Source organism: Hibiscus syriacus, unplaced genomic scaffold (genome assembly GCF_006381635.1).
Source record: "Hibiscus syriacus cultivar Baekdansim isolate YM2019G1 unplaced genomic scaffold, ASM638163v2 tig00111027_pilon, whole genome shotgun sequence".
NCBI classification, from domain to species: domain Eukaryota; kingdom Viridiplantae; phylum Streptophyta; class Magnoliopsida; order Malvales; family Malvaceae; genus Hibiscus; species Hibiscus syriacus.
Genome location: NW_024062960.1, coordinates 5,010,001 through 5,019,013, shown reverse-complemented (window position 1 = coordinate 5,019,013; position 9,013 = coordinate 5,010,001). Strand labels below are relative to the sequence as shown.

Sequence of the window (9,013 nt, the reverse complement as noted above, 5' to 3'; positions counted from 1 at the left end):
CAGAATCATTTGAAGGTAAATTTAAACAAGCTTAGAATCCATTTATCAATAATAAGAAACAACAAGTAACTAGAATCAAGAGAGAATCAAAGAGAAAGCATCAAACCTCAAGTTTGAGCATTTCAAGCCTATTTTTCATTCAATATTTATTTTGCTTTCAAGAACACTACTTGTACTCAATTGTATTCATTCTTAAGTGTTCTTTTCTTTGTTCTATAATTGTACAAACAATCTACCTTGTGAGGATTTCCTTGTAAGTTTGCAAATTTGTAATCTTCTCTTTGGGAGAGAATGTTCTCAAGAATTTGGGGTATAATTCTTGAGGGATTTGTAACGTTACTCTTTATCCTCAAAAGAAAGACAAATTAGTGAATTTGTGGAAAATCCTTAGTGTGAATAGCTAAGGTAGTGGACATAGACTTTGGTTGAGAAAGTCGAACCACTCTAAATCGCTGTGCAATTACTTTCATTTTTCTACAAAAGCTTCCACAAAAATTTCAATTGCCAATTCACCCCTTCTTAGCTGATTCCGTCGATCGATTAACTCAATAATTGATATCAGAGCCTCACTCATTTGAAGGTTTAATCTCCTCTTGAGTTTATTCGGGAAGAGTTACATCGATTATCAAGTCATCAATGACCTCTACTTCAAATGTCGACTCCGGTCTCGATTCGATGCCCGTCAACAAGCCTCCTTTCTTCAATGGAGCTAACTATGCCTATTGGAAGAATATGATGATGTATTTCATTCAAGCAAGTGACATGGGAGCATGTAATGTTGTAGAAGACGTATATATCAAGCCTCTCACTCATCCAAGATTGTGGAGTGAATGAGAGACAAGAATGTTCCAGCTCAACTCCAAAGCAATCCATATCATATTTTGTGCTCTTGGACCATATGAATATGGAAGAGTTTCATCTTGTACAACCACCAAAGAAATATGGGATAAACTATAAGTCACTCATGAATGCACCGACGAGGTAAAATAATCTAAAATTAGTCTTCTAACACATAGCTATGAAAATTTCAGGATGAAACCAAATGAAGATATCAAAGCTATGACAGATAAATTCTCAACGATTGTCAATGGTCTCAAATCATACGGAGAGATCATTCCAAATGAAAAGATTGTGAGGAAGTTAGTTTACTCACTTCCAAAATCATGGCAATCCAAGAAGACTACAATCATCGAGGCTAAGAACCTAAAGTCCTTAACTCTTGAAAAGCTAATCGGTTACATCCTCACTCATGAAATGATGCTTGAAGATGAGGTGGACCTCGATAAGATTGATGAGACACCAAAAGAGAAGGAGAAGAAGAAAAACATTGGAGTTGCTCTCAAATCCACAAAATATGAGAGTGATTCGGATGAAGATGACGATGACGAGAAAATGACATTGTTTGCCAAACGGTTCAGAAAAATGATGAGACCTTACCGAGGAAGAAAATTCAAACGAAATGAAGGCCTAAAAAATGAACCAAAAGAGAAGGACCCTATCAATTGTTATGAATGCAAAAAGCCAGGGCATGTCAAATATGATTGCCTACAATTGAAAAGAAAGGGTCAATAAAAAAATAAGCACAAGGCTCATGTGGCTACATGGAGTGATGAAGAGGGTTCTGATAAAGAGGAACAAGAAGTAGCAAACTTGTGCTTGATGGCATTCGGGGAAGATTCTAAGGTAACCTCTAACTCATCTGAATTTGATGATTTATCTTATGATGAGCTATTATAGGAATATAATGGGTTGGCTTCGGATTATGAGAAATTGTTTTTAAAATATAAAAATTATGTTTCAAAATTGAAAAATGAAAATAAACTCATATCCCAAACCAACAACGATCTTGAAAGTAAAATCAAAGATTTACAAATCAAACTAGAAGAGATTGAAAAGAAAATTTTGGATTTGCAAAATTTACTTTCAAATGTCAATGATGATCATCAAAAGAAAATTGATGATCTTAAAACTTCTTTTGATAAAGATGAAACAAAATGTTTTGAAAATGGAGAAAATTCAAAATCCAACTTTGTTAGAAAAAGTTTTAAAAACTATAATCATAGAGGTCCCTAAAGGACTCATTACTACTAAAGATAAAGATATCATACACAAATGGATACATAAGGGGACTAGGATTTTGGAAACTAATGAATATGGACCCAAAAGAATTTGGGTACCAAAAATTAGAAATTAATCTATGTTTGTAGGAAAAAAGCATTGCTACAAGGCACGGGAATCAAATTCAAACTCATGGTACCTTGATAGTGGATGCTCAAAACACATGACCGAGGAAAAAAGCCGGTTCATAGAGCTTAACGCCAAAAATGGAGGAGAAGTGACTTTTGGTGATAATTCAAAAGGTCACATCGAAGGTATAGGTACTATAGGTAATATCTCTTCCATACAAATTAAAAATGTTTTATATGTGAATGGATTAAAGCATAATCTCTTAAGTATTAGTCAATTATGTGATAAAGGATTCAATGTCATGTTTGAAACTAATGGTTGTAAAGTTATTGGCATTGCATCTAATCGAATTATGCTTGTTGGTCATAGAATAAGAAACATATACATGGTGCATTTAGACTCTATTGATATGACTAATTTATGCCTAGTTGCTAAGGATGAGCATGATAGTTGGTTATGTCATAGGAGACTAGGACATGCTAGTATGAGTGTTTTGCAACGGCTAATTCAAGGAAATTTAGTTCGAGGGTTGCCTAAGCTTAAATTTGATAATGATAAAATATGTGATGCTTGTGCTAAAGGAAAGCAAAAGCGAATTTCTTTTAAATCCATTAATGATGTATCAACTAGTAGAGTATTACAATTGATCTATATAGATCTTTTTGGACCAACTAGAACTACTAGCTTGGGTGGAAAACAATATGCATTTGTCTTGGTAGATGATATTATAGATATACTTGGGTTCTATTCTTAATTACTAAAGATGAAGCATTAGAAAAATTCATCACATTTTCAAAAGTAATCCAAAACAAAAAAGGTTACTCTATAACTAGTGTTAGGAGTGATCATGGAACTGAATTTGAAAATCTTGGATTTACTGATTTTTGTAATGCTAATGGTATTAGTCATAATTTTTCAGCACCTAGAACCCCTCAACAAAATAGAGTTGTTGAGAGGAAATATCGAACTTTAGAAGAAATGGCTAGAACCATGCTCTGTGAAAACAATTTGCCAAAATATTTTTGGGTGGAAGCCACAAATACCGCTTGTTATGTTGTAAATCGAGTAATGATTAGGCCAATCTTAAAGAAAACTCCATATGAAATTTTCAAAAATAAAAAGACTAACATTAGCTATTTTCATCCTTTTGGATGTAAATGTTTTGTTTTAAACAACGGTAAAGACAATCTTGGCAAATTTGATGCTAAAAGTGATGAATGAATTTTTCTGGGTTATTCCTTAAATTCTAAAGCTTATCGAGTATTTAATAAAAGAACTTTAGTTGTAGAAGAGTCTATACATGTTGTTTTCGATGATAATTCCCTTCCGAGGAAGGATTCTTGTTTGAATGATGATGTAGGTATTATAAATATAAATGACGGTGAACATGACATTGGAAAACCATCATCAAAGGAAGAAACGAAAGATGAGGAAACTCAAGATCCTCTCGAGAATCCAACCATTGAAGAAAGGGAAGTATTTTACCCAAGAGAGTACAATTATGTCAAGGATAGTGAGATTATAGGTGATCCATCAAAAGGGGTAACAACTCGATCTTCTCTTAGAAATATTTGTAATTATGTTACATTTATCTCATGCATAGAGCCTAAGAATATTAAAGAAGCATTAAAAGATGAACATTGGATTATGGCTATGCAAGAATAGTTAAATCAATTTGAGATAAGTAAAATATGGACATTAGTTGAAAGGTCTAGTAATAAATCTACTATAGGTACTAGATGAGTGTTTAGGAATAGGCTTGATGAAAGTGGTAATATAGTGAGAAACAAGGCTAGACTTGTTGCTCAAGGCTATACTCAAGAAGAAGGCATAGATTATGATGAAACATACGCTCTTGTAGCTAGGATGAAAGCAATTAGAATGTTATTAGCATTTGTATGTTTTCATGAATTTAAATTAGTAATATAGTGAGAAACAAGGCTATACATGTTGCTAAAGGCTATACTCAAGAAGAAGGCATAGATTATGATGAAACATACACTCCCGTAGCTAGGATGGAAGCAATTAGAATGTTATTAGCATTTGCATGTTTTCATGAATTTAAATTATATCAAATGGATGTTAAAAGTGCATTTTTAAATGGTTTTATAAAGGAAGAAGTGTATGTGGAACAACATCCAGGTTTTGAAGATTTAAAATTTTCAAATCATGTTCTTAAATTGACAAAAGCACTTTATGGTTTAAAACAAGCTCCTAGAGCTTGGTATGAAAGATTGTCAAATTTTTTAATTGAAAAAGGTTTTTCAAAAGGGAAGGTTGACACTACATTGTTTTTAAAGCATAAAGGTAAAGATTTATTAGTAGTTCAAATTTATGTTGATGATATAATATTTGGTTCTACTAATGATGTTCTTTGCCAAGAATTTTCTAAGCTAATGCAAAGTGAATTCAAGATGAGCATGATGGGGGAGCTCTCATTTTTCTTGGGACTCCAAATCAAGCAAAGAAAAGATGGCATCTTCATCAATCAAGATAAGTACGTTAAAGATATGCTTAAGAAGTTTGGACTGGAAAATGGGAAGCCACATAACCCTCCAATGAGCTCATCGACAAAGCTTGACATAGATAAAGGAGGTAAATGTGTGGATGTTAAATTATATAGGTCAATGATTGGTTCTTTGCTTTATCTAACTGCAAGTAGACCGGACATTATGTTTAGTGTTTGCTTATGTGCTAGATTTCAATCATTCCCTAAGGAATCACATTTACTAGCTGTTAAGAGGATCTTTAGATACCTTAAGGACACTCCTAGTTTAGGACTTTGGTATCCTAGAGACTCTAGCTTTAGCTTGCATGCCTTCTCTGATGCGGATTATGGAGGATGCAAATTAGATAGGAAAAGTGCCTCCGGTACTTGCCAATTCCTTAGAAATATGTTGATTTCTTGGTTTTCAAAGAAACAAAATTGTGTCGCATTATCTACCACTGAAGCAGAATATATTTCAGCCGGTAGTTGTTGTGCACAAGTTTTATAGATGAAACAACAACTTTTTGATTATGGAATTAAAGTAGGTACCATTCCTATCAAGTGTGACAATACTAGTGCTATTTGTCTCACTAAAAATCCCATCCAACACTCTAGAACTAAGCATATTGAAATTAGACATCACTTCATTAGAGACCATGTCGCTAAGGAAGATGTAGTTCTAGAATTTGTTGATACTTTGCACCAATTAGCAGATATCTTTACAAAACCTTTAGACAAAGAAATATTTTGGACACTTAGGAGAGAATTAGGTTTAACTGACCTATCTTCACTTAGTGTTTAAAATAATTTTAGCACTTTTAAGTATAAATGAAAAATGCATATAATGATAATTTTTGATTGCATTCATTACTATTAGTTAGGGGGAGTTTATGTTCTTTAGAGAAAATTAATTTTATGTTCAAATGAAGCTTAAGGATTAATTTGATTGATTGAACATGATTAATTTTAAATATATGAGTTGCCAATACCACTAGAGCTAATTAATTTAGCATTTTGAGTGTTTAAAACATATTTTTGTCATTTCTGTGCTTAATGCCTCGATACACTTAACAGTGCATCGATACATCACTTTGAATGTGCATCGATTCATCATGTTGATGCACTGATGCACGCCTTGAATGTGCATCGATGCACGGGGTCATGCATCGATGCATCCGTCGGGTTTTGGGTTTAAAAAGCTTATTTTCTCATTTATTTTAAACCCTAAAACTATATCCTCATCAGCCGTACGCCCCTCTCACTCCTCTAAATGCTCCTTTTGCTCAAAATCAATGTAATTTTATCGAAATCTTTGAGCTTTTCAACTCCTAATCCTGCTTTAATTATCAAATCGTGCAAAACAATATCACATTCCTCTCAAATCTGAAATTTTCAAGGTAATATTTCAAAAACTTCTATTTTATTGATTTTTTATCTTAGGACTAGTTTTAATTAGTTCTAGGATGAATATTATATCGGGCATTGATTGTTTGATGATTACAAACTAGTTTTTACAACTAATTTCATCAAAAACTCACAAATTTTCAATGTACTTGTGAATTTTCGAAATAAAAAAAAAATCGAAAATCTGAAATCAATTTTAAATTTGATGTTTTTGATTTAATTATGTTGTCTTCATGAAAAACTATACATATTATAATTTTAAAACGTTGTTTTCTAAATAGTTTTTCAAAAACTATGCCCATTAGAATTTGGTTTAGGGAACCTTGAATTATTGCGGACTCATTTGAGTTTTGGGATTGATTAAATTGCATACATGTGTTTCAATATGCAGGTTATATTCTTTTTTTTTAATTCCTAAACTATGTCTAATCCCAACCACCCTAGAACTTCATTGAGTTGTTCTCGTTCAAACCAACCTCCTAATCCCGTTCCTCCTCCACCTTCATCTCTATTAGGATCTTGTTTTAACATGCATGAGCATCGTAGAGACGAATTGTACTCTAGGTACAGAAATTCTTTTCAAACTTATAGAATCCGGGAAGAGAGTATTCCTTCTCTTCAAGCTATTATAGATATTGACTTTGAATACCTTCTGATTCTTAAAGCTTGGAAGTTTGATAAAATGTTTCAACTCAAACCTATCGTTTATCAACAGTTAGTCCGCATTTTCTATTCCAATGCGGTATGTATTCAAAACGAAACTCAATGTGGGACTATATCCATTAGATCATATCTTTTAGGCCAATATATTAATATTAACCCCGCGATTATAGCTTCACGTTTTGGATTAGATGACGATGGGTTATATAATGAGAATGAAACTGTAGATTATCTCTATGTTCCAAACGCTAGTGTTAGTACTCTACAATCTCATCACGATCGTTTTCTTCATCTGATGATCTCTTGGTGGTTTAGACCATCTGGAGGTAGGTACTCCACTCTTCGTATTAGGGATTTGTGGTGGATGCACTGTCTCAAGAATAAGATCAAAATCAATCTACCCCACATTATCTTCAGTCAACTAGTTGATGTCATAAACATTGTTCCTTCAAAACATGTCGAAACATTAGTTTATGGATGTCTTCTTAGTAACCTCTTTATCAAACTTGGTCTAGACATCTCTCTCAACAATCCTATCTCACTCCAAAACCAAATCAATCTTACTTCCTTGAAGAAAGCGGATTGGAAACAAGACGAGGAAACCGATCTTTGGGTATTTTGACCCAGTAAACAAACCCTATAAGCTAGCTCTTCATGAGCTACTCCTAGCTCTTCTCGTGCTCCTCCTCCACCTTCGGCACCAGCTGCTGACGATGATCCTGAGTTTCAACAACTTATGTAAGATATCGATGATCACGTTCCAGACGATGAGCTTGCACTGGAACCGACACGACAAGAAGATCAAATGCAACCATATTTTCGATCCTTCTTGGAGTCGTTTGATCTGAGGTTTGCCTCCATGGAGTCTCAGATTACTGAGTTTCAGTGGGAGATGCGTGAACGTATGGACGCACTCACTCTTGAAGTTCGAGCTCATTATCCTCCTCCTCCCGATCCTCCGATGGAGTGAATTTGTTTCCTTGTTATGTTTTCTTGGATTTTCAAACTTGGATTAATTTTTGATATTTCTGGATTGTTTGTTTTGGATTGATAAATGTTTGATTTTGTTAGGAGTGGGATGTTTTATGGATTTTGAACTTATTATATATATATTTGGTTTGATTTTATCTTTATTATTTTGAGCTTAATGATTATTAATTTTTGCATCATATTAGTTCATTTTGACCAATTATGCCATTTCACATTTAATTATGAATATTGTATATGAAACTAATGGCTAATCTCTCTTTTGATTGTGATCTTAGCAGTTTCAGCTATATATATATATTTAATCAATTGGCTATGTTTTTCAAAACCTTGTTTAAATCGTTTTTTAATTTTTTTTGATTTAACAAAAAGGGGGAGAAATATTAAGTGTTAAAAGGGTGAAGTGTTATAGTAAGGGGGAGTAATTTTTCAAAATTGATTTCAACTTTTTAGAAAATCTTAAAATAACACAAATGTTTTGTTATATCAAAAAGGGGGAGATTGTTGAAAACATTTTTGTGTTTCGATATAACAAATTAAGTTTAAATGAATTTTAAGATTTTACAAATGATTTTCTAAGTATATTCGATTTAATTAATCAAATATCAAATTATTACTCCAAGTCTTTCAAGTTCAAATTCAAACCTTACTAAATGTGTAAAATTGTGTTTTATACTTAAACTATTTTTGAAACAATTTTCATAAAGTATTTTGAACCAAAATCAAGCCTAAAATCAATTTATCAAAGTGATGCATCGATGCACCATGAATTAAATTGAACATCGAATGCATTTCATGCATCGATGCACATACCATGCACCGATGCACTGAGGATTTTATGAAAACATCGAATGCATTTGATGCATCGATGCACCAGCCATGCATCGATGCACTCTGGCTATTTTGAAACATCGAATGCACTTGATGCACTCTTAGTGCACCGATGCACTAAGGGTTCAACAGTCAAAATATTTGAATTTTACACTGATGCACTGATGCACCATGGGTATGCATCGATGCACTGACGCTCCCAACTGAATTTATTAATTGTTTTCACACTTAAACGTCTCTATTGACTCCACTAAGCATCCCTAACGTTCAGAATCATTTGAAGGTGTATTTAAACAAGCTTAGAAGCTATTGATCAACAACAAGAAACAACAAGCAACTAGAATCAAGAGAGAATCAAAGAGAAAGCATCAAACCTCAAGTTTGAGCATTTCAAGCCTATTTTTCATTCAATATTTATTTTGCTTTCAAGAACACTACTTGTACTCAATTTTATTC

General features: G+C 33.1%; 1 protein-coding gene across 1 annotated transcript in view; it reads left to right on the top strand.

Annotated features, from left to right (window-relative positions):
- The first annotated feature begins 207 nt into the window (after positions 1 to 207).
- The window catches only part of LOC120150857 (metallothionein-like protein 2), a 15,670-nt gene continuing 6,864 nt past the window's right edge, over positions 208 to 9,013 (top strand). Inside the window, exon 1 of the mRNA XM_039163470.1 lies at positions 208 to 221. The gene's annotated coding sequence lies outside the window, so the exon portion shown is untranslated. The remainder of the gene's footprint in view (positions 222 to 9,013) is intronic.